The 24440-nt window shown below is 36.1% G+C and overlaps 1 long non-coding RNA gene, 13 other non-coding genes and 3 pseudogenes across 14 annotated transcripts; all 17 read left to right on the top strand.

The window, feature by feature from the left end:
- Positions 1–120: 120 nt before the first annotated feature.
- LOC131924792 (small nucleolar RNA SNORD113/SNORD114 family) lies at positions 121–197 on the top strand (annotated as a pseudogene).
- Positions 187–13153, top strand: LOC131924184 (uncharacterized). The gene is made up of 5 exons (XR_009382813.1): positions 187–711; positions 4752–4837; positions 9696–9782; positions 10541–10629; positions 12454–13153. It is a non-coding gene; the product is annotated as an uncharacterized LOC131924184 (long non-coding RNA).
- LOC131924734 (small nucleolar RNA SNORD113/SNORD114 family) lies at positions 4302–4373 on the top strand. Its single transcript, XR_009383030.1, has one exon. It is a non-coding gene; the product is annotated as a small nucleolar RNA SNORD113/SNORD114 family (small nucleolar RNA).
- Positions 5127–5198, top strand: LOC131924742 (small nucleolar RNA SNORD113/SNORD114 family). Its single transcript, XR_009383038.1, has one exon. It is a non-coding gene; the product is annotated as a small nucleolar RNA SNORD113/SNORD114 family (small nucleolar RNA).
- On the top strand, positions 6041–6109 carry LOC131924736 (small nucleolar RNA SNORD113/SNORD114 family). Its single transcript, XR_009383032.1, has one exon. It is a non-coding gene; the product is annotated as a small nucleolar RNA SNORD113/SNORD114 family (small nucleolar RNA).
- Positions 6702–6773, top strand: LOC131924783 (small nucleolar RNA SNORD113/SNORD114 family). Its single transcript, XR_009383048.1, has one exon. It is a non-coding gene; the product is annotated as a small nucleolar RNA SNORD113/SNORD114 family (small nucleolar RNA).
- LOC131924728 (small nucleolar RNA SNORD113/SNORD114 family) lies at positions 7571–7642 on the top strand. The gene has a single exon (XR_009383024.1). It is a non-coding gene; the product is annotated as a small nucleolar RNA SNORD113/SNORD114 family (small nucleolar RNA).
- Positions 8408–8479, top strand: LOC131924732 (small nucleolar RNA SNORD113/SNORD114 family). The gene has a single exon (XR_009383028.1). It is a non-coding gene; the product is annotated as a small nucleolar RNA SNORD113/SNORD114 family (small nucleolar RNA).
- On the top strand, positions 9255–9326 carry LOC131924735 (small nucleolar RNA SNORD113/SNORD114 family). Its single transcript, XR_009383031.1, has one exon. It is a non-coding gene; the product is annotated as a small nucleolar RNA SNORD113/SNORD114 family (small nucleolar RNA).
- On the top strand, positions 10081–10152 carry LOC131924729 (small nucleolar RNA SNORD113/SNORD114 family). Its single transcript, XR_009383025.1, has one exon. It is a non-coding gene; the product is annotated as a small nucleolar RNA SNORD113/SNORD114 family (small nucleolar RNA).
- LOC131924738 (small nucleolar RNA SNORD113/SNORD114 family) lies at positions 10952–11023 on the top strand. Its single transcript, XR_009383034.1, has one exon. It is a non-coding gene; the product is annotated as a small nucleolar RNA SNORD113/SNORD114 family (small nucleolar RNA).
- On the top strand, positions 12010–12080 carry LOC131924741 (small nucleolar RNA SNORD113/SNORD114 family). The gene has a single exon (XR_009383037.1). It is a non-coding gene; the product is annotated as a small nucleolar RNA SNORD113/SNORD114 family (small nucleolar RNA).
- Positions 12847–12914, top strand: LOC131924781 (small nucleolar RNA SNORD113/SNORD114 family; annotated as a pseudogene).
- A 976-nt stretch (positions 13154–14129) lies between the features above and the next one.
- LOC131924731 (small nucleolar RNA SNORD113/SNORD114 family) lies at positions 14130–14201 on the top strand. The gene has a single exon (XR_009383027.1). It is a non-coding gene; the product is annotated as a small nucleolar RNA SNORD113/SNORD114 family (small nucleolar RNA).
- An 801-nt stretch (positions 14202–15002) lies between these two features.
- LOC131924739 (small nucleolar RNA SNORD113/SNORD114 family) lies at positions 15003–15074 on the top strand. Its single transcript, XR_009383035.1, has one exon. It is a non-coding gene; the product is annotated as a small nucleolar RNA SNORD113/SNORD114 family (small nucleolar RNA).
- Positions 15075–15928: 854 nt separating this feature from the next.
- On the top strand, positions 15929–16000 carry LOC131924730 (small nucleolar RNA SNORD113/SNORD114 family). The gene has a single exon (XR_009383026.1). It is a non-coding gene; the product is annotated as a small nucleolar RNA SNORD113/SNORD114 family (small nucleolar RNA).
- A 4124-nt stretch (positions 16001–20124) lies between these two features.
- On the top strand, positions 20125–21759 carry LOC131923940 (F-box/WD repeat-containing protein 2-like; annotated as a pseudogene).
- The last annotated feature ends 2681 nt before the right edge of the window (positions 21760–24440 follow it).

A 24440-nucleotide genomic window follows, 5' to 3' on the forward strand; every position in this document is an offset into this window, starting at 1 on the left:
AATCTGTTGCATAATTTCAAAACATCCAGATTTTGTGACTTGTTATATGACTACTCCAAGTGACACGAATAGTTAGGTGATAAAAATATAGAAAGTGTGAGAGAAAGGAAAAGGCGGTGTTGGATCAATGATGGGTTGATCACTCATGATGATTGATCCATGGAACATGACTACAGGTCTGGGAGTCTGAGCTTCACACCAGAACACATGTAGTGTGGAACTGTGATAGATGTCAGGTGTAGTACGTGATAGTGTATTATCATAGTATTTTTGTTCATGAGTTTCATTACGTTTATAATATTAAAGTAAAATATAATAATAGTGGAAAATATTCTCCACAACAATACCAAGTAGTAATGCTAACAGTATATATATCAAAGTTCAGAAACCCACTAGTAATGAATTTCCAGAGGTATAATCCCTTGGCTAAGGATGCTGTGTTTAAAATGGTGGTCTAAATTCTTGTTAGGGTTATAACCCCAGTCTCCTGTGTATTTTATCAAGAAGAATTTTTCATAGTTTTATATGCTAGATAAATAAAATAAAAAAGAAACAACACAGGAGAAATGTAGAAATAATTTGAAAAATATCAATGTTTTTATTATTTTCCTGGCTGTGTACTCCACGGATGTATGCTGGGTAACACATGATTGCTTGGCTGCAAGATCCTGGGTTGCCCTGCCCTCTTGCATATGGATCAAGGGAACTGAAGTAAGTGGAGTCAAAATTCTTTTCTTGGTTTGCATGGCCTTGATACAACATTCCTTTCTTGGTAAAGGCCTACAGAGGCTCCTGTCAGGCCAACTATAAGTTTGTGCCAACTCCATATGACAAAGCACACAATGTTGCCTATTTCCAAAATTAAGAGAAAAGATAGTCATGGTGGCACAAGATCTTTTCAATAGCTTCAAACATCAGGATCCTGTGCTAGGATTTTGTGGTTAATTGTTATGTAAATATTGTAAGAGACAGATATTTAGGCAACACAAATATAGAATGTGGGCAAGAAGGAGTGGGGCAGTGTTGGATAAGTGGTGATCACTTCTGGTATATCATCAGTACCTCATGATTGTAGGTCTGGGGTTCAGATCAGAACATATGTAGTGTTCATCTGTGGGATAGATATCCAGAGTGGTATATTATGTTATTTTGATATTCATGTTCATGAATTTTCATTTTTATAATTAATCTAAAATATGTATAAAAGAGGGCACAGTAGTCTCAGATTAAGAAAATGATGTCCTGAAAGTTATTAAGAGTTTATGTCAAATTTCAGAAGTCCCTTGTAAATAAATGGAGGAGATTCAGAAGAAAGTATCATGCTTTCATACAATTAGATTGGTAAAATATAAAAGAAAGAACACAAGTGTCATAGATTATAATGATATGCATAATCTGTGTAGTTTTTCAACTCTATGTGATATTCTCAACCCTGAGTTACCCTTCTTCCTTGGTCATGGGGTTCATGGCTAGCCTTGGGTGTTGTGAGTATAGCAGACTGTGGAGATGGAGTTCATGTTCTTGTGTCACTATGAATGATTTTACTTATTGTTAAATGAGTTGCATATACCTCAAGTATGACACCCTGGTTAACGACAGATGCAACATTTGACAAATTTTATTAATATATGTAAATTTAGGATCAATATGATGACACACTGAATGACCAAAGGTCCTCTAAATTGCTCTAAAGTATATTTAAGAATATCAGTGTAGGCTTATAAATCCTGGTTATCTAATGATTATTACAAAATAGAAATGAAAGAAAACGTGTAGGGTTCATGTCAGATATATGATGACCCTTGTGCCATTTTGATTATGGACTGCTAATAATGGTCTGTTTGTATGAAGTCTACATCCTAAATCCTGTGGTTTATACATGGGTTCTAGGTACAGATGTTAGGCACAATCAAGGATATTTGTGTTAATTAATTTTCACTGTATTTTTTACCTCAGACTACTGAAGGAATCATTGCACCACAAATAATGACAGTGTTGTTATTCGTCGTCAGTTATGAAAATAAATACATGACAGAAATTCTACAAATATGTGCAAAGTACCTTACTTGCAGCATCTATTAATATGGCCAAGGTCAACTCAGGAGAAGATGGTTTAAAATAATCTTACACCTTGTAGTCCTTCCTCAAGGAGTGTCAGGGAGGAATCCAAGGCAGAAGCCTGGAAGCATTTACTGAAGCAGAGAAAATGGATCAACTCAACTTGTTCTTTATAACTTTCTTAGTCTGCTTTCTAGTAGCCCCCAAGAGTACCTGCCCAGAACGGCAACATCTACAGTGGGCTTAGCCCTCCCCTACCAGTCATTCATCAAGAAAATGCACCACAGACTTGCCCATAGGATAATTTGATGAGACCATTTTCTTATTTGTGGTTCCTTCTTCCCAACTGAGTATAGCTTATATCATGTTGACCAAAAAACTAGTATAGTACTATAAAACCAGTTAAAACTTTGGTGAATAGTACAGAAAAACAACGTATGTAAGTGCTTGTTAGGACTTGGTGCATGTTCAGTGTTGTTTACTGTTGACTGAAAAGAAAAAGAAAACAAAACAAAAGATCTCCCCAGAATTTAACTCCTTCAAGGTTAATGACATTGAAAGAGAAATGTAAAAATGATCAGGTGTAATGCATATATTTTAATCTGTTCTGCTTTGCACTCTTAGAATTAATGCCCCCAGGGCACTGTTGCATTTTTCTTTGTTCCCAAGGTCTATGTATCCAGAGCATATAGACTAATTTTTATGTCATTAAATGGTGTAACAGCTGATTGATAAATTCAGCATTGCTGGTGGAATATTGCTTAGTTAATATGTTCAAAAGTAACAATCACTCTGGAAATGCAAAAATAGGTCACATGCATGGCTATGAAGCATACATAAAGATCTCATTCTTAGGCCCTTGCAACTCACAGGACTCTACATGTAAAATGATGGATTAGTCAAGAAACAAATATAGAAATTAAAATAGTAGATTTTAAGTGTTGGTATTGGTTCAAAGATTACCGTGGGTGCCATAATGACTTGTGGATCATGACTATAGGTCTTGGACTCTAACGTCCACATCCTAAAAGATGTATTCTATACCCATAATCTTAGTGACAGATGCTAGGAATAATCTTTTATAATTAGAAACAAATATTAACAAAACTAAATTGGTAAGACACTTTCCAACTAAAAAATAATTCTAGGACTTGAGAGATGGCTCAGTAGATAGAAGAACTATCTGCTCTTGCATATGACCCACGTTGGGTTCGTTCACCAACATAGCATCTCACAACTGCCTGTAACTCTAGTTCTAGGGAATCTGTTACCTTCTTATGGCCTTTGTAGGCATCATACCCATTCGATACACATATATGCATGCAGATAAAAATACTTATATAGATAAAATAAAAATATGTTTGGGGAAATAATTCCACAGTAAATGTTCTAATAATGTATTAGTAAATATATTATTAAATGTACTGATAATATATTCATGAACACAGTAGCTCATGAAGCACAGGACGACTGAGGATTCCACATGAAGTAAAATTATAAGCAACCTTCTTTGTGTTATCAGAGCTATGCCCAGTGTTTTATTCTTTTTTTTAAGATTTATTTATTTATTATATATACAGAAGAGAGTGCCAGATCTCATTGCAGATGGTTGTGAGCCACCATGTGGGTGCTGGGAATTGATCTCGGGACCTCTAGAAGAGCATTCAGTGCTCTTAACCACTGAGCCATCTCTCCAGCCCCAGTGTTTTATTCTTAATAGAGCATATCACAGTATCATGCATATTTAGGTTTGTAATAAAAAGAGATATTAATTCATGCAAGCAGAGTGCATGAGTGAGTGAAGAAAATGTCATTTTTTAATGATCTCTTCTGTGTTGTACTTAGAATGGATTCCACACCCAAGCTGATTTTCACACTCTGTCTTGGTCATGAGCCTCATAATGAGCTGTTTCAGACAGTAAAATAGACATAGTGTGAATACAGTCTGCTCTCTGATGTCACTTCATGATGCTTTGAAAGACCATTTACTGTATTGATAAGAGCAACCATGGCAAATACTGAATGTGGTATGTGTTTGAAACACAGGATTGGATAAAATGTTGTCCAATTAAGGATATGTAATGAAAAAGGTCCTTGCAAAAGATATGGAGGAACTCTGTATTATACTTAAGGGTCTTGTCCTTAGATTTTTTTTGTGTGTGAGCTAAAATTATCTCAGTAGTACTAGTGATCAATTGCTCAATAAATGTGCCTAAATTAATAGAGAATAGGAAGGCTGATGTTGGATCAATGATGACCATGGGTGCTGTATGAGTCATAGATTGTGACTACAGGTCTGGGAGTCTGAGGTTCACATCACAATCTATCCAGTGTATATTATTATCTTAGTGAGAGATCTTAGGGATAATTAGGTAAAATATAAATAAAAACAAATTTAGAAGTCCTTTTCTAATTAAGACATAATCCCATCACAATAATGCTAAATGTATATACTAAAGAGAAGTTCATTCAGACATGACGACCGAGGATGCCTCATGAGCATTAATCATTGGCAATGTTTATGGTAGGGCCAAAGCCTTGGCCATTGTCTTTCTTAAGTAGAGTACACCATAGAGTAATGAATACTTAGATAAGGGATGATAAGAATGAATGAGCAAGAGAAGTGACAAAATGCATGGATAAGTAAACAGAATGCCAATCTTTTTACAATTTCTTCTGCTTTATACTCTCAGAATGGATACCTCCAAGCTGTTTTACGTATTCTTCCTTAGTCCTGAAGTTTGAAGTTCACTGTTCATGTATGAAAGATAAAGACTGTGTGAGTAGATCCTGTGTTCTTTTCTTGATTTGTGTTGCTTTTAATGACTGTTCCTGAATTGACAAAGGGACTATTCATCATCTGGCATGTGGATAAAACACAATGTCTAAAAAAATTTTGCCAAATTGAGAATGTATAATAAAAAAGTCACTCACCTCTGCAAATGATCCTAGGATGGTATAATCAAGAATTTCATACTTAGCTTTATTGTGACTCAAAATTATCTCAATTGTATCAATGATCAATTGCTTAATAAATGTAAATTCATAAAGAAGAGGAGGGCTGATGTTGGATCAGTGATGACTGAGTGTGTTGTATGAGTTGTGGATCATGACTACAGGTCTGGGAGTCTGAGGTTCACATCATAAAATAGCTGGTGTATTATCCATGATCTCAGTGACAGATGTAAGGAATAGTCTACTTTTACAATTAGATGAATATTAATATTATTATAAAGTAATATAATAATAATATAATATAATGTAAATAAATATTATTAACTCATTTTCCAATCAAGACATCATTCCACAAAAGTGTAACTTATACATACCAAAACCCAGTAGTATATTCACCAATGATGACTAGGACGTCAAATAAAGTAAAATTGTAGCAATGTTTTTGGTAGGGGTATATCTATAACCATTTGTTTTCTTAAGAAAAAAACCTCATAGAGTAATGAACACTTAGATAAGGGATAAGAAGAAATGGGCAAGAGAAGCAGATAGCTCACATGGATGAGAAAACAGAATGTTGATCTTTTTATGACCTCTTTTGTTCTATACTTTCAGAATGGATATCCTATAAGCTGATGTTATGCTATCTGATTTGGAACTGATCCTCATGATCTAGCCTCTGTGTTTGTAGGATAGACAATGTGTGGGTATTGTCAGTGTTCATGTCTTGGTTTATGTTACTTACAGATTGCTCACTGTACTGGTGGATTACTACATATAATATGGAGGAGCAGTCTTGGCAAAATGATAAACATGGCAATTGTGTGAAGCACAATGTTTAACAAAATTTTCCCAAATTAAGATTGGATAAATCTTAATTGATTAACTCAATAGGACAAATGATCCTACAGAGGTCTGAATTATATTCAAAGACCTTGTCATTAGATTTTTGTGATTCATAATTATCTTAATATTATGATTAATTACTCAAAAACACATAGCAATTAATAGAAAAGAGGAGGGCTGGTGTTGGATCAATGACCAGTGGTGGCATATGATTCATGGATCATGAGTACAGGTCTGGGAGTCTGAGGTCCACATCATATTTTCTAGCTTATACCATAATCGCTGGCAGCAATTATGAGTAATAATCTATGCTTACAGTTGGTTTAAAATATAAATACAATTTTGTAGCATATATTCCAATTAAGACATAACTTCACAGGAAGAGTCCTAATTATATATATCAATATATGACTAAGGATGTCATATGGACCATAATTAAAGCATGTTGATGGTGTGTCAGAGCCATGGCTATTTGTTTTCTCAAGAAACAGATAATTGGATGAAAGGTAAGAAGAAAGCGGCAAGACACGCAAGTAGAGGGCATAGATGTGTTGGTTCATGTTGTTTTTAGTGATGGTGCATATATTGATTTAAAAAAACCCACTTATTATCTGAGAACAGCCATCATCAAAGGCTTAATATGGCATGTGGGTGAAACACAATGTTTAAAACTTTTTTCAAGATTAAAAGTGTATAACAAAACAGACATTATTCATGGCAAAAGATCCTTAGGAACTCTGGAGTATACTCAAGGATCTTGTCCTTAGATTATTGTGATGTATAATTATCTCAGTAGTATTAGTGGTCAATTGCTCATAAATCTAAAAGAAGTGGAGGGATGATGTTAGGTTAATGATGACCACTGCTATTGTATGTGTTGTTGATTGTGCCTGTAGGTCTCGAAGTCTGAGGTCCACATCATAAAATACCTAGTATATACCCATTATCTTAGTGACAGGTATTAAGAGTAGTTTCCTTTTATAATTAGATAAAATATTATAAAAATTAATTTGGAAGTCATTTTTTAATCAAGACATAATTTTACAACTATAATACTAAAATGGACACCAAACACTAGTTCCTTTGGATTTGATGGCTGAGAATACCATGCCATATCAACTAAAACTATAAGCAATGTTCTTGGGAGGGTCAGTGCCATGGCTGTCAGTTTTCTTAAAAAGAACACAAGGTAGTGTATTATATACATAGAGAACTGATAAGGAGAGGAGTAATTTAAAGTAGGCATAATGCATGGATAAATCAAGTGAATATCAATCTTTTCGTGTTCTCTTCTGCTTTGTACTCTTAGAATGGATAACCCAAAGCTGATGTATATATTCTTCCTTGGTTGTGAGATTCCTGCTCTGGTCATTGTGGTCCTAAGACAGACACAATTGTGTGTAGTCAATGTTCATGTCTTGGGTTTGATTACTTTTAAAGACTACGTACACTGTTGTTGAACTACTGCTCTTCCTCTAGAAGAACAACCTTTTCCAAATAGTAAATTAAGCTTCTGTGTGAAGTAGTGTGCTTAACAACATTTTACCAAATTAAAAATTTAAAGTTAAACAAATGCTCAAGAGGGTAAAAGACCCTGTAGATGTTCAATATCTACTCAAGGATGTTTTCCTTAGAATTTTTGTGATTCATAATTATCTTAATAGTACATTTGTATTGACCAATTAATATTAATAGAGAAGGAGAGAGCTGATGATGGATCAATGATGACCATGGGTGGCATATGATTTGTGGATCATGAGTACAGGTCTGGAAGTCTGAGGTCCACATCATAAAATATGTAGATTATGTATCGCATCCCAGAAGCAAATATGAGTGGTAGTCTGCTTTTACAATTATATAAAAACTAAGTATGTTGGTAAGGCATTTTTAAAGTTGTTATGGTTCTATGGGACAACTACTAATCATATATACTAAAACAAAGCAGTTTTCCTAATAGTATAGTTGAGATTGCCTTATCAACTATAATTAAAGCTGATGTTCTTGGTAGGGTCAGAGGCACTGGCATTTGTTTTGTGAAGAAGAACAAGAAATAGCATAATGACACTTAGATGAGAATTAAAAAGAAAGGGGAAAGACACACAGACAGAATGCCTGGATGAGTGAAGCTAATATCAATCATTATATAATTTCTTCTGCTTTGTACTGCCAGAATAAACACCCGCAGGCTGATTTACACACTCTTCCTTGGTTGTGAGCTTCTTGATCAGCTCTTTGTGCTCGCAATATAGACACTGTGTGAGTATAGTCAATGTTCTTCTGTTAGCTTTGTGTGCTTTGCAAAGTTGTGCACTGCCCGAGAAGAGCAGTTGTCACTACAGGGTTAATATGACAGGTGCATGACACACAAAAACTATTGGTAATGAAGACTATGTAACAAAAGAGCTTCACCATGGCAAAAGATCCCAAGGAGCTCTGAAGTATATTTAAAGATCTTGTCCTTATATTTTTATTTCATAATAAATTCAGTAGTACTAGTGATTAGTTCCTCATTCAACACACATGAATTACTAGAGAAGCAGAGGCCTGATGTTGGATCAATGATGACCTCTTCTTGCGTATGAGTCATGGATCATGACTACAGTTCTGGAAGTCTGAGTTCCACATCATAAAATATCTAGCATATACCCATGCTTTTATTAATAGATGTTAAGAGTAGTTTACTTTAGCAATTAGATAAAATATAAATAAAAGTAAATTGGTAATGCATTTTCTAATCAAGGCATAATTGTTCAGGAAGAGTACTAATAATACATTTCAAACATAGTAGTTCAATCAAACTTGATGACAGATTATGCCACATGAGCTAAAATTAGAGGCAATATTCTAGGTCGAGTCAGAGCCTCAGCTACTTGTTTTCTCAAAAAGAACACGTAATCTGGTATTGCATTGTCAGATGAGTGGTAAGAGGAGATGGATATTAAAAGCAGACAGAATGTCGATCTCTTTATGCTCTCCTCTGCTTTATACTCTCAGAATGGAAACCCCCAGGCTTATTTCTCCACACTTCATTGGTCTTGAGCTTCGTGGTCATGTCTTTGGGCTCATAATATGGACAGAGTGTATGTATAGTCAATGTTCATGTGTTCATTCATGTTTCTTTTAGTGGCTGTTCCTGTACTGATAAAGACTGCTTATCATTTGACATGAGCAGTCATTGCCAAATGATTAATATGCAATGTGCATGAACTCAGTATTTAATAATATTTAGTCAAATTATGAATGTATAACAAAATAGATACTCAACATTGCAAAATCCTGAGGAGCTCTTAAGTATACTCAATAATCAGATCATTAGTTTTTTATGATTATTTCAATAGTACTGGTGATCAACTATTCAAAAAAATGCATAAATTAATAGAAAAGAAGAGGGTTAATGTTGGATCACTGATGAACACTGGTGCCATATGAATTTTGGATCATGACTACAGGTCTGCGAGTCTGAGATCCACGTCATAAAATAGCATATACACATGATCTTAATAACAGATGTTAGGAATAGTATACTTTTACAGTTAGATAAAATATAAACAAACTGATTAAGTAAATTTCCAATTCAGTTATAATTTCCACAGCAAAATACTAAATATATGTGCCAAACACAGAAGTCCATTCATATTCTTGATTTAGTGTAACATATGACCTAAAATCTTTGGCAGTGTTCATGGTAGAGCCAGGGCTATGGCCATTTGATTGCTTCAGAGGAACACATCAAACAGTAATAAGCACTTATATAAGTAATAAGAGAGAGGGATAACACAATGTATGCATAAGTACACAGAATATCAATCTTTTTATATTGTCTTCTGTTTCACTCTCAGAATGCATTCCCCAAAGCTGATTTGCTACATTCTCCTTCTGTTGTGAGCTTCAGGATGTGAAACTTATGTTTGGAGCATAGACACTGAGTGAGTATAGTCAGTGGTCATGTATTGGTTTGGATTACTTTTAAAGATTGTCCACTGAATTAGTGAAATGCTTTCCCTCTAGAAGAGCAACGATGGCCAAATGGCTAACATCATAAGTAGATGAAACACAGTGTTTCATAAACTTTGTCCATTTAAGAATATGTAACAAAAAAGATTCTCAGCACAGCAAGAGATCCTAAAGTATACTTATGGATCTTGTCTTTAGATTTTTGTGATTTATAATTATCCCTAACTCAATAAAAATGCAGATATTAATCAAGAAAGGAGGAGCTGATGCTGGATTTGTGATGACCACTGGTGCCGTATGAGTCGTGCATCATGACTACAGGTCTGGGAGTCTGAGGTCCACATCATAAAATATCTACTTTACCCCCATGACCTGGTAGAAAATATGAGTGATAGTCTACTGTAACAAGTGGACAAAAATGTAAATACAAATAAATTGTCAAGGCACATTCCAATTAAAACCTAACTACAGAACATGTGTATAATAATACATGCAAAATACAATACTTCACTCACTCATAATGACTGAGGAAGCCACATGAAGTAAAATCATAGGCATTGTTGTCAGTAGGCTCACAGCCTCTGTAATGTTTCTTTACGCATGAAGAATTCTTCATAATTTCATACATAATTATATGAGTGATAAGAGATGGGTAAGACAAGTAAACAGAATGTATGGATGAGTGAACAGAATGTCAATATTTTCATATTCTCTTCTGCTTTGTACTCAGGATGGATTTCCCCCCAAACTTGATTTATATGTTCTCCTTTGGTTTGGGTGTTCCTGATCAGCTCTTTGGGCTCATTACATAGACACAGTGTGAGTACATTCAGTGTTCTTGTATTGGTTTGTGTTGCTTTTAATGTCTGTTCCTGTTTAATGAAGTTCTTCTCATCATCCTGGAAGAGCAGCTGTGGCCAAAGGGTTAATATAGCTTGTGCATGAAACCCAATATTTAACAAACTTTATCAAATTAAGAAAGTGTAATGAAAGAGACACTTATTATGTCAAAAGAACCCAAGGAGCTTTAAAGTATACTTAAGGATCTAGTCTTTAGATTTTTGTGATTCATAATCATCTTAATAATACTAGTGACTGATTGCTCAATAAAATAAATTAACATAAAAAGGAGGGTTAATGTAGGGTCAATGATGACCAATGGTTTCATATGAGTTGTGTATCATGACTACAGGTCTGGGAGTCTGAGGTCCACATCACAAAATACCTGATATATACTTATGATCTTAGTGATGTGAATAATAACCTACTTTTTAAATTAGAGAAAATGGCAATAAAAATAATTATGGGTCAGGCATGGTGGCACATGTCTTTAATAGCAGCATTCAGGAGGCAGAGGTGAGTTGATCTGAGTTTGAAGCAAACCTAATTTACTAAGTGAGTTCCAGGACAGCCAGGGCTACACAGAGAAACATTGTCTTGAAACACACCACCTCACCCGCCCTCCAAATTAATTTTTTGTTTGTTTTTCGAGATAGGGTTTCTCTGTGCAGCCCTGGCTATCTTGGAACTTATTCCATAGACTAAGTTGGCCTTGAACCCACAGTGATTCCTACGGCTTCTGCCTTCCAATTGCTGGGATTAAAAGTCCAGTGCCACCACCACTTGATTTTCTAATCAAGGCATAGTTGCACAAAAAGAGTATTAAAATATATATCCAGCAATAGTATCTCATTCAGAATTGATTGTTGAGGATACCATGCCATTTCAGTAAAATTTTAGGGGATATTATTTGGAGGTTCAGAGCCACAGCTATTTACTTTCTCAGAAAGAACTCAAAGTAGTGTATTGCATATTTAGTGGAGTGGTTAGAAGAGGGGTGATTTTAAGAACACAGAACATATGAATAGGAACACTTCTCTTTTGCTTTGTAATCTCAGGATACCCCAAAGTGATTTTTACATGTTCTCCCTTGGTCATGAGTTTTGTGAGCCCCTATTTATATTCATAGGATAGATATGAATATGTTTAGTATTCATGTGTGCAAAAATACATCATTTAACAAATTTTGTCAAATTTAGAATGTGTAACAAAAGGCCTTCTCATGATGTCAAAAGGACATTGAAGTATATTTAAGAATCTTGCCCTTGGATTTTTGTGATTCATAATAATCTCAGTAGTATGATGATAAAATTCATTATTAAATATTTATAAATCAATAGAGAAGAGGAGGGCTGGTGTTGGATCAATGATGAACACTGGTTGTATATGCTCATGGGTCTTGACTACAGGTCTGGAAATCTGAGGTCCACATCATAAAAGACCTAATTTATACCCATGTTCCTACTGGCAGATGTTACAAAGATTCTACTTTTATAATTAGATAAAAATATAAATAAAAATTAATTGATAAGCTATTTTCCAATCAAGGTACTATTGAACAGCAGAAGTACTAAAAGTATATACTTAACACAGCAGTTCATTCAGACATGATGACTGAGGATGCCAGATGAGCTAAAATTGTAGGCAATGTCCTTTGTTGCTTCAGAGCCTTGGCCATTTGTTTTCTCACAAAAAAATGCATCATAGTGTATTGCACACCTACATAGGGATAAAAGAAAGGGGTAATTGGTATGTAGTGAGTAAATCAATCTTTTTGTATTCTCTTTTGTCTTGTGCCCTCAGAACAGATACCCCCAAGCTGATTTTACACATTGTTCCTTGGTCATGAGCTTCTTGATCTGCTGTTTGTGTTCATAGGATAGATACAGTGTGAGTATAGTCAATATTCATTTACAGACTCTTTGTTGTATTGATGACGTGCTTCTTGTCATCTAGAAGCACACCCATGGCCAAACTGTTAGCATGGCATTTGGGTGAAAAACAATGTTTCAAAAATTTGTGCCCAACTAAGATTGTATTACCAAAGAGATACACAATGTGGCAAAAGATCCTGAATAGTACTGAGTGTACTCAGGGATCTTGCCTCAGATATTTGCAATTGATGATTATTTCAAAAGTAATAATGAGCTATCATTCAACAAACATGGAAATTCTAGAGAAAAGGAAGGATGATGTTGGATCAATGATGACTGTGGGTAGCTTATGAGTCGGATCGTGACTTCAAGTCTTAGTCTGAGGTCCACATCATCAATTATCTAGCTTATACCCACGAACCTAGTAGCAGATAATCCACTTTTACACTTAATAAAAATATGAATAAAGGTGAGTTGTTAAGATATTTAAATTTTTTTAAATTATAATCTAATTATATCATTTTCCTTTCTCTTTCTTTTCTCTAAATCTTCTCATATACCTCTCCTTGGCCTTACTCCAATTCATGCTGTTACATGCATATACATTACATGTACATACACACACACACAGACACAGACACACACACACACACACACACACACACACACACACACACACATTATAAATACAATCTGCTCAGTTTATATGCCATTACTCATACATATATTTTCAGGGCTGACCTTTTAGTATTGGATAACAATTGATGTGCTCTTCCCTAAAGACTATTTCTTCCAATCTCAGAATTCTTCAGTTGCTTGTTGTTCTTTGTGTAGGGTTGAGGCCTCATGGGTTTTCCCCAACCATTTTGGCATGTCTATTGGCATGTTTTAATTAGACAGAATCAATCCCATACCAAGAGGGCTAATAGGACTGAATATAATAGTTTATTCTTACAGCATGTCTGAGGATACCACATGAATTATAACTATAGTCTATGTTCTTGGTAAGGTGACAACCATGTCTAACTTTTCCCCCATAAAGAACATATCACCATGTCACACATAATTAAATGAGTGATAAAAGATGAGATAAGAGATGGGTAGTAAGGCAAGTAACAGAGTGCATGGATCAGTGAACAGAATGTCATTCTTTTTATATTCTCTTCTGCTTTGTACTCTAGGGATGGATTTCCCCCAAAGTTGATTTACACATTCTCCTTTGGTTGTGATCTTCATGATTAGCTCTTTGGGTTCATAATAATAGATACAGTGTGAGTACATTAAGTATTCTTGTGTTGGTTTGTGTTGCTTTTAATGGCTGTTCTTGTATTGATATAAGACTTCTTACTATCCTGGAAGAGCATCCATGGCCAAAGGAAAAATGAGGCATGTGCATGAAGCACAACATTGAAAATACAATTGTCAAATAAAGAATGTGCAATGAAATTAGACCTTCATCATATCTAAAGAATCAGAGTAGCTTTCAAATAAAGTTGTAGATCTTGTCCTGAGATATTTATGATTCATAATATCTCAATAGTACTTGTAGTCAATTGCTCAACAAACATGCAGAAATTAATCGAGCAAAGGAGGGCTGATGCTGGCTGGATCTGTGATGACCACTGGTGCCATATGAGTTGTGGATCATGACTATAGATCTGGGAGTTTGAGGTCCACATCATAAAAGAGCTAACTTATATCCATGATCATAGTTGCAGATATGAATAATTTTCTACTTTTATAATTAGGTAAAAATACCTTCATAAGGCTTTTACCAATTAAGTCATATTTTTGTAGCTTGAATTCTAATTATATATACAAAACAAGGTAATTTATTCTGACAGCATGTTTAACTGATGCCATATAAACTAAAGAAAAAGCAAATGAAGTACCTCTACATGTGGAGACAAACATACACTCAGCAAACCCATACAAAACACAAAATTGGAAATAATAATATATAAATTTAGGACCAGTAAGCTTAAAATTGCTCAGACAAAGCATTATGACATTAAAAACTTCCAAATATATCATTTCGCTCTTTTTGAGTTGGCCTTTCTTGAATGACTAATGAAATGAAAGATAACATGCAAATGAACATAGACAAAATAAGGATCCCTTTATATTTTGTTTTATTTTGTACTCTCAGAATAGATGCCTTCATCACTGATCACTGGGTTCATGGATCATAGGGACCAATGTGAGTCAAAATTCTTGTCTTGGTTTTAACTCTTTGCCCTATTTTCATAAAGGCATTACATGGAATCCAAGGACCCATGGCCCAGTGAGAAATACAATGTGGCCATGAAACACTTGGTTGGCTAATGAATATTTTGAAATTAAGATTGATATAAAGGCATGAAGCAGCCTACATATAGCTGGTTTTCATCATTCATAATTATATGGTTTTCACTAGTGAATAAATAACCAGCTAATAAAGAATGATATAAGTTCATCAGAGAAACTAGAGGCCAAGGTTGGATCAGTGATGACATCTTGTTGGGTATGAGCCATGGATCATGACAACAGGTCTGGAAGTCTGAGTTCCATACCTTAAGGCATCTAGTGTTTATGTGTTTATTCTAGACGACTTGTTAGGTATGGTCAAGCATGTTATTCATATTTTCAATATTTGGATTTCATTTTGTTTTTAAAATTGGGTCAATTAAAGAATCCTTATGCAAATATATAAATAAAAATCAAGCAGCTCAGCATTGTTCAGCATGGGAATCATGCCAGTTGAGAAATAGTAATAAGCATGGAAGACATAATGTTTAGAAATGAATGGCTTAATGGTATTACTAGCTAAGAACAATGCATCTAGTAAAAATAATGGCGAGTCCTTGTTTTGTTCAGGGCTTGGGTATTCATTATTGTTTTATCAAGTAAACCAAACTATGACAATAGAGTTCCTACCCAATTGACTTAAAAATGGAAGACAAAAATCAAAGAATAAATGGATAGAATATAATTTTTTGCAATTTTTCTTTTTTGTACTGTCAGCATAGATACTTTCTGAGTGATATTCATCTTCTGGTCACCAAGTCCACAGTTACCCTATGTGTCAGGAACACAGAGACCAACGTGAGTATGGTAAAATCCCTTGACTTAGTTTGGGAGGTTCTTTAAGATTAAGCATCATTCAGAATCCACTAGGGCCAACTATGGCTGACTAAGAAATAATCAATGACCATCATACATTATGCTGATTAATCAATACTTGTATAATTGAGCACAAAAAAGAAAAAAGAGATCTCCTCAATGTAGTGAAAGATGCTCTAGATGGCTTAAGGATCATATTCTTAATTTTTTTGTGATTTATAGTCACCTAAATGTTATTAGGAAAATTGTAGATTAATTAATAAACAAATGTAGAAATTAATGGAAAAGGAAAAGACCTATCTTGGGTCAACGATGACTACTGGTAACCTATGAGTCATACATCATGATTACAGTTCTGGAAGTCTGAGGTCCACACTGACTCTTAGAAGTGGTTCTCTACATAGATGTGTGAATAGAGGACACATTATGTCCTTGATGGTAGTGTTAATGGATTTGGGCTATATTGCAAATAAATCCCTGAAGAATCAATAGATTCATAAAATAGAAATGTAAGTCAGGGGGTATCATACTATTACTAAAGTTATAGAATGAGCATGGAAGTCATTACTACTATATATTGGAAGTGTTAGCATTTTATTAGCAGTTCCAATACATTCCTTCTGTCTGATGACGTGGATTACAGAAGTAATGGCCAATGTGCTTATTAGTAGAAAATTCAGTGTTCTTTTTTTTCTGAAGAGAAAGTAACCATTTTTGGATAATTGATAGGGAAACTGAATGGGCAGAACAGCATCTCAGTCCTCTCTTGTCTCTCTGTACTTCTCAGAAATGCCAGCTTCAGAACAATAAATGGATCCTGCCTGCTCCTGAGTTCTTAGGCTGCCTGTGTTTTTAGGATCCCAGCTACAATTGTGAGTAATAATTACAGATCACCTTTTAAATGTTTTCCTAGAGGATATTGCATGTAGATATGTGATGTGCTTACAATGGTCAGTAAACAGAAATTGCCATCAACCATAAACACATGATCATATACAATATTGTACAAGGTTTGACCTGAACCAACAAAAAAAAAATGCCTGGTTACCACCACCTATAATTTGTACATGGTGAATACCAGATATCTTAGATTCAAAAGTCTAAATCAAAGGAAACTTGAGTTACTACCGCAGTTGGTAATTTTCTATTAGTAAGCTGGTGAAAAGATACAAGGATAGTGTTCATGTGCTTTTATTCTATCATTATAATTTTATATATTAACATTAGAAAAAGGGTCAGTAAACAAATGTTCATATCATTAGTAAAGCATCATTCAATTATGAAAATGTCATGAAGGAAGACAGTCTATTAGCATAAATTAAAAACAATGAAACCAGTTAAGGATGCCATGGGGACAAGGGCAGTTGCTAATTCAGTAATAGCACTCTTGCCTTGGATGTGTGAAACCCTGGGTTCTATCTTTAGTACCACAGAAACAAAGAAATAAAGAAAAACAATCTTTAAGAATGTTCCCCTTTTTTTTTTGGCTACTGATTGAAAGTAGTCCATGGAGGAATTATTATGAATACAAATAGACCAATGAATAGCAGTGATGAGCACACATGTGCAGTCATCTGGGGTTAGGAAAGCTAATGGACATCTGAATAAGGGAGCAAATTGAGCAAGGACATGGCATCATATTTTCAAGCCCCTTTTTTGTTTTGTGCCCCTATTCATCAATGTGGTGAAGATGGCGGCACATGCCTCTGTGGTGGGCACATTATTAGAGTAGTAACATCTCATTTGCCTGAATATGCTATTTTTGAAAGTATTCCCTTTAATGTTGGAACACTCAGTTCTAACTGAGATGTCTCCATCAAATCCCTCTCTTCAGGGATCAGAGAACCCTGTGGAAGAGGAGGTGAAAAGATTGTACGAACCTGTGCAATGGAAGACACCAAGGAAGCAAGGCCTTCTAGATACAACAGAACTGATGCAGATATGAACTCATAGAGACTGTGGCACCATGCACAGGCCTGCACAGGTCTAAGCCAGATCAGCTCCCAGCGCTGAGAGGGGAAGTGGACACAACCCCATATCCCTAACCAGAAGCTATCTCTAATTGATAACCTCTCCCAAAGGAAAAACTGTATTTCTCCAATGGAATCTCACTAGATATATAAAACACCCTCAGATGTGTTGGCTGAGATGGCCAATACAAAATGAACTCAATTGCATTTTTGGAAGCTTTTGTGATGTGCAATGATTTGCTGGGTATTTTTTTTTACCCTAAGGACATTTTGATTATCTATTATGGTATCTGATTTTATTTTTGAAGAGTTTTCTATGTATGTGAATGTATGTGCCTCAGCATCTGTATTTGTTTCTTGTGATTCTTCTTCTGTTTTTTTTTATTTCTCCTCCTGCTCCCCATCACTTTAGATGCTTGCTTTTATTCTAATGAAAGAATGAAAGAATGGGTATGCATTTGTGTGGGTGTGTAAATGCGGAGGATCTGGGAGGTGTTGGTGGAGAGGATACTGTAATAGAAATATATTGTATAAAAATATATTTTCAATAAAAATGATTTTTTCTATCACTAAAAAAGTGTGAAGTACAATTATTGAAAGTGAATGGAAGGATCGATGGAAATATATATAAATAATATGAGTGAGTGGATCCTTACCTAACTGTCTAAACCACATCATAAGATAAAAGATGTTGAGAATAGTGAAGTCCATGTGGAATGGGGGTGGATTCAACTCAAACACATCATATGCATGTATGAATATTTTTAAAAAGGAAAGTAAAATCAATTCTTTTACTAATGGGAGAAAAAGAGAAATGGCTGAAGAGTGTTGTCTTTTTGGCTAAGGAAAGTGTACATATGTGTCTGTGTTCACAGGGAGATGAAGCTCAGTCATTGGTAAAGCCCTTGCTAAGTGTCCACAAGGTGCTGGTTCCATGCCCAGCACTAACAAAGAAGTTGGTCATTGGTCAAAATACACTTTCTTGTTAATGACCCTCTCAATACTGATAAATAATAACATATTTGTGTGTTCTATCCAGAAAATATAAATATCAAAAAGTAAATACTTCAATTATCAAATAAACATGGAAGCAAAGACTTAAGAGTGACAGGGGCATATTTTTTAAATGAAGTATTCTACATTGTGTTCCTTGAAAAGGACACACTTGAGCTGAGTTCGAGATTCATCTATAACCATTGATATGTGAGTAACTCTATATAGGTTTGGAACATAGAAACTAATATGAGGGGTTTTGGAGGGGTTGTTTTGTTTGTTTGTTTGTTGTTTTGTTTTGTTTTTCGAGACAAGGTTTCTCTGTGTAGCTTTGCGCCTTTCCTGGAACTCACTCTGTAGCCCAGGCTGGCCTCGAACTCACAGAGATCCTCCTGCCTCTGCCTCCCAAATGCTGGCATTAAAGGCATGCGCCACCACCGCCCGGCTGACGTGAGTTTTAATGTATATATAAAGAGTATATAATGTATACGTTTTAATGTATATATAGAGAGTATATAATGTGTGCATTTTAATGTGTATATGCTCTTTAGTTGGAATCTTTTAAATACAATTGAATGAAAGTAGCCATGGTGAATATAGAATTGGTATGTAGTATTACATTGATCAGTCTATATATGAAACCTTAATGGATCACAAGTGAGTTATATATTGTTGCAGCAGATGATTGTCTAGATAGATAAAGACCTAGCCAAGGTTCATTAATGTTTAAAGTGTATTAGCCTGTAGACTTTCGATTATTCACCGGTAGCTAGTGAGTTAATTGGTAAGCAAGGCTGGATAATAAGAAATGAAGTAGCCGAACCCTGGATCAATATCACTGCTGGTGTGAGTCATAGGTGGTGAAGTGCATCTGGAACACTGAAACCCCAGAGGAAAATAATTAGAGCTGTTGCCCACTCCAAAATGAATGCTATAGATAGATTCGTAATTTCATAAGACTCTTGTCCGAGTTTGTTTCTCACAAGTTTTGATTATTTTGCAGTCAGGAAATCAATAAGAGGATGTGCAATCAAAACACTTGGTTGGACATGTTAAAGAGGTATGTTTTTTATTGTGAGTAATTTAAAAGTATAAAGAATAATATATAATCATAAATAAGTAAATTTGAAGGGGGCATAGTATCATATAATTATAGCAAAATGAGAAAGAGAACACTATGAACAGTGTTAATGCTAATAAATAGTGATAATTGGCCAAAGGACAAATGTTCAGAGGTATTTCTTATGGCTAATAGTAATGGCAGAGAATCTAAGTGATGGCTGGTATTCTCGCATTGGAATAATGGAAGTTAATGGTGTCTTGTTCTTCTTAATAGACTATGAAATATACATCCAAGTAATTGCACAGTGATTCAAAGATACCAGGATAAGTGGAAGAAATGTCTCAATTTTATCAGGGTCTGCTTCACTATGTAGTGAGGTTGAGGCTACACAGGACTATATAAGTCCCTGCCTTTAAGAAAGTCCAATTACGGAGGCTGCGGACCTAGAGCAGCGGCTGCAGGTCCAGGTGCCATGGCTGCGGAGCGGACCCGGCCACTGCGACGCACTGGTGGCCCGAGCGCGCCTAATCGGTGTGAGCCCGGCGCGAGGTCCCAGGCCCCAGGGCGCTCGCTCAGAAAAATGAAACTCTGGACCACCTCATAGTCTGAGTGGGGCAGTCCAGCTCTGGCACCTCTCCAATAACCTGGAGACTCTCCTCAAGCGGGACTTCCTCAAACTCCTTCCCCTGGAGCTCAGTTTTTATTTGTTAAAATGGCTCGATCCTCAGACTTTACTCACATGCTGCCTGGTCTCTAAGCAGTGGAATAAGGTGATAAGTGCCTGTACAGAGGTGTGGCAGACTGCCTGTAAAAGTTTGGGCTGGCAGATAGATGATTCTGTTCAGGACACGTTGCACTGGAAAAAGGTTTACTTGAAGGCTATCTTGAGGATGAAGTAGCTGGAGAACCACGAAGCCTTTGAGACCTCATCATTAATTGGACACAGTGCCAGAGTGTATGCACTTTACTACAGAGATGGACTTCTCTGCACAGGGTCAGATGACTTGTCTGCAAAGCTGTGGGATGTAAGCGCAGGGCAGTGTGTTTACGGCATCCAGACCCACACTTGTGCAGCTGTGAAGTTTGATGAACAGAAGCTTGTGACAGGCTCCTTTGACAACACCGTGGCCTGCTGGGAATGGAGTTCCGGAGCCAGGACACAGCATTTCCGGGGACACACTGGGGTGGTGTTCAGTGTGGACTACAGTGATGAACTGGATATTTTAGTGAGTGGCTCTGCAGACTTCGCTGTGAAAGTATGAGCTTTATCTGCTGGGACATGCCTGAACACACTCACTGGGCATACTGAATGGGTCACCAAGGTGGTTTTGCAGAAGTGCAAAGTCAAGTCTCTTTTGCACAGCCCTGGAGACTACATCCTCTTAAATGTAGACAAATATGAAATCAAGATTTGGCCAATTGGGAGAGAAATCAACTGTAAGTGCTTAAAGACCTTGTCCGTCTCTGGGGATAGAAGTATCTGCCTGCAACCAAGACTTCATTTTGATGGAAAATACATTGTCTGTAGTTCAGCGCTTGGTCTGTACCAGTGGGACTTTGCCAGTTATGATATTCTCAGGGTCATCAAGACACCTGAAGTAGCAAACTTGGCCTTGCTTGGCTTTGGAGATGTCTTTGCCCTGCTGTTTGACAACCACTACCTGTACATCATGAACTTGAGGACAGAGAGCCTAATTAGCCGCTGGCCTCTGCCAGAGTACAGGAAATCAAAGCGGGGCTCCAGCTTCCTGGCAGGGGAAGCGTCTTGGCTGAACGAACTGGATGGGCACAATGACACGGGCTTGGTCTTCGCCACCAGCATGCCTGACCACAGTATTCACCTGGTCTTGTGGAAGGAGCACGGCTGACACCAAGAGCTACCATCGCTGACCGACTTTGGGTGCCAGGGCTGCGGGGTTTGGGTGCAACATCTGTGGCAGCCAACTGCATGAACCAAAGTTCTCACCTAAAGGTATCATCACGCAGTACACAATCATTTATCTCTGTTTGCCAGGGGCCAGGGCTGGGGCAGGAGGGCTTGTTTTACTGACATACACCGCAGCATGCTAATGAGGTACACCATTGACTTACTTCATTTGTACTTAGTTACGTTGGTCAGTATAAGAGGTTGCACTTTTGGATTTATCTTTCTGAGTGGAGTATTGAGTAAAGAAAGTTAAAAGATTAAAAAAAAATAAGAAGAAAGTCCAATTACTCAATGTACACAGTAAGCAAGGAAAGATGAAAAAAAAAGGAGTATGTCTGTGCCCATTCTTAGTGTACGCATATAGCAGCAAGAACAGTTAGCGTGAACGTGTACTCAAACTAGCCCTGCCCCCTAAGAAGCCCATGAGAAAACATCAAGGCTTTTTTTAACTGAGAATTATAATTAATAGATACTTATTATATTGTCATTAGAGATTTACTAACTAATTAAATAATAAACTAGATGAGAATAACTAGAAATGGGTCCTACCATGTTTGCTGCTGCTGGTGGTATATGAATCCCACAGTGGGTACATTGTTTGATGCTGTCAGGTCCAGAAAAGACAGGATAAAATTTACCATTTTTGTTTAAAGGGCTCCTACATGTGGATGCTAGGAATGCAAAGGGACCTTTTCCTTGGATTGTTTTTATGCAACTATATTCTTTTACTGTACACAGATAAATGTGACTACCACCGCAGACATCAAATGTATACAGATGAGAGTAGGAAGCCTGTAACATACGTGGCAAAGTCAGATAAGTATTAACATATATTACTTCAAATTCATATACACATAAGTAACTTGATAAATGAACATGGTCTTCATCTCCTTTTACTGTGTTTACTTTTGTCATCCTAGACTGAACTGAGAACTGGCTTCCGTGTTCCTCAGCTTTCTGGTCCCCACCATTGCCTCTGAGGGTAGGAGCATTCTCTTCACTATAACAGAGTTCTTGGTTTGATTGTTTGTTTTTAATATGTTCATTGTAGCATTAAAATAAGTAGGAAATATAATTCTTCCAAGACAAACATGGTCTAAGGGATGAATAGGAATTGTATAAAATACCTTGATTCATTGATATTGCCAACCATGAGGAAAATTGATACAGAGGGCCTTATTCAACTAGAGATTAATTCCCAAGACAAATGGCAGGTGTGTCAGGGTGACATCCTTGAACTTTTGTGATTTATTCATTTATTATTAGTAAATCAATGAGCCAACCAATAAACAACTTTAGATGAGAATGAAGTTGGACCCACAGCAAGACCAATGGTGGTGACTCAATGACATAGGTCTCCTCCATTGTCTGTGCCTCTGTGTCTGTGTCAGAGACCAAGGCTCAAGACAGACATGAGCTTGCTCAATTCCTGTCTTGTTAATGATCCTGTGGAAGAGAGTTAAGAGTATAGAATGATCTTGTTTGTTACATTTATTTGTCTTGCGAAGAGTGGGACAGTTTGTCCCATAGCATATACCTGTGGAGGTCAACTTCTGAGAATCAGTTCTCTCCTTCTACCATGTGGCTCCTAGAGATTGGTCATCTGACTTGGTGTCAGGTGCCTCTTACCACTGAACCATCTCACTGGTCCAGGACCTTGGTTCATTTTCCTATTTACATGCTTCATTTTATCTATGTAAGTTGCTTGTAGACTAATCAACATATATATAAGTAAATAAATCAAAGCCTTGCCCTGCTATAAATTCATGCAAGGAAGCACAAATATTAGTGTAAACTGTTTATATTGATGTATGTTAAGAAAAAGCATGGGCCAAAAGCCCAAGTTTTTTTTATTAAGGATCATATAGGCAGTGTACCAAAAAATAATGGTTAATGTTATGAACATGTGTCATACTCAAAAATACAGTCACATGAAAAGATGGTCATTTTGATATAGGTTCTTATGACACAAAATTTTAATAAATATCTGAATGAATTAATTAGTGAAGAAGATGAAAAAGGACTATTTGGGGATATTATTTCTCACATTCTTTGTTCTTTCTCTAAGGAAGGATGCTTTCTAGTTAATAGAGGACTCTGCCATGCTGCTTGTTCGTGGGTGGAGAGCACAGAGACCAATGTGAGTGAGAATTAATGTTCATGAGCTTGTGAGTTTTTCTTGAAGCATTTATTATATTATTAAAAGTTTAAAGAAGTCCCAACAAGGCCAACTGTGGAAAATGATAAATATGGAATTAGCATGAAATATTACACTTATAAATTCATTGATGATAATTAGAGAACATGATATGAGTATGGCCGACAATCCTAAAGGCACAAAGAATACTTATTGCTCTTAGGTTTCATGAACCATAGTTTTTAAATTTATGACTATTGAATTAAATTACTTCTTTAATAAACACATGTAAATTAGTGTGAATAAAGAGGTCCCAAGCAGGACCAATGATGGTAATGTAGGTTTAATGAGTTGTGGTGATGTATGGTATAAGCCCAAAATGCTGAGGTCTGGTTAATTAATACAAGTAGTATGATGATTTGTCAAAAAAGAATCTAAGACAACAAATGATTGTCTGTATAGAAGATAAGCACATTTAAGGTTCTCGCTTTTGAGTTTTTATCCATAGTTCCAATTTTATTGTTATTAGTGAATTAATAAGTTAAATAGCAATCAGACTGTGAAGAAAGAGTCATGACCCAGAACCATTGTTGAGGTGGTCACATGTGAGTCAGAAAAGATGAATAATTCATGTGTGGGCCTTCAAAGCATGATCATGTTGACAGCTTTCAGGAAAATACAAGGGCTTTATTCTTACCTTCATGTTCATGAATAAATAATACTT

This window comes from Peromyscus eremicus, chromosome 14, assembly GCF_949786415.1.
Source record: "Peromyscus eremicus chromosome 14, PerEre_H2_v1, whole genome shotgun sequence".
Taxonomy (NCBI): Eukaryota; Metazoa; Chordata; class Mammalia; order Rodentia; family Cricetidae; genus Peromyscus; species Peromyscus eremicus.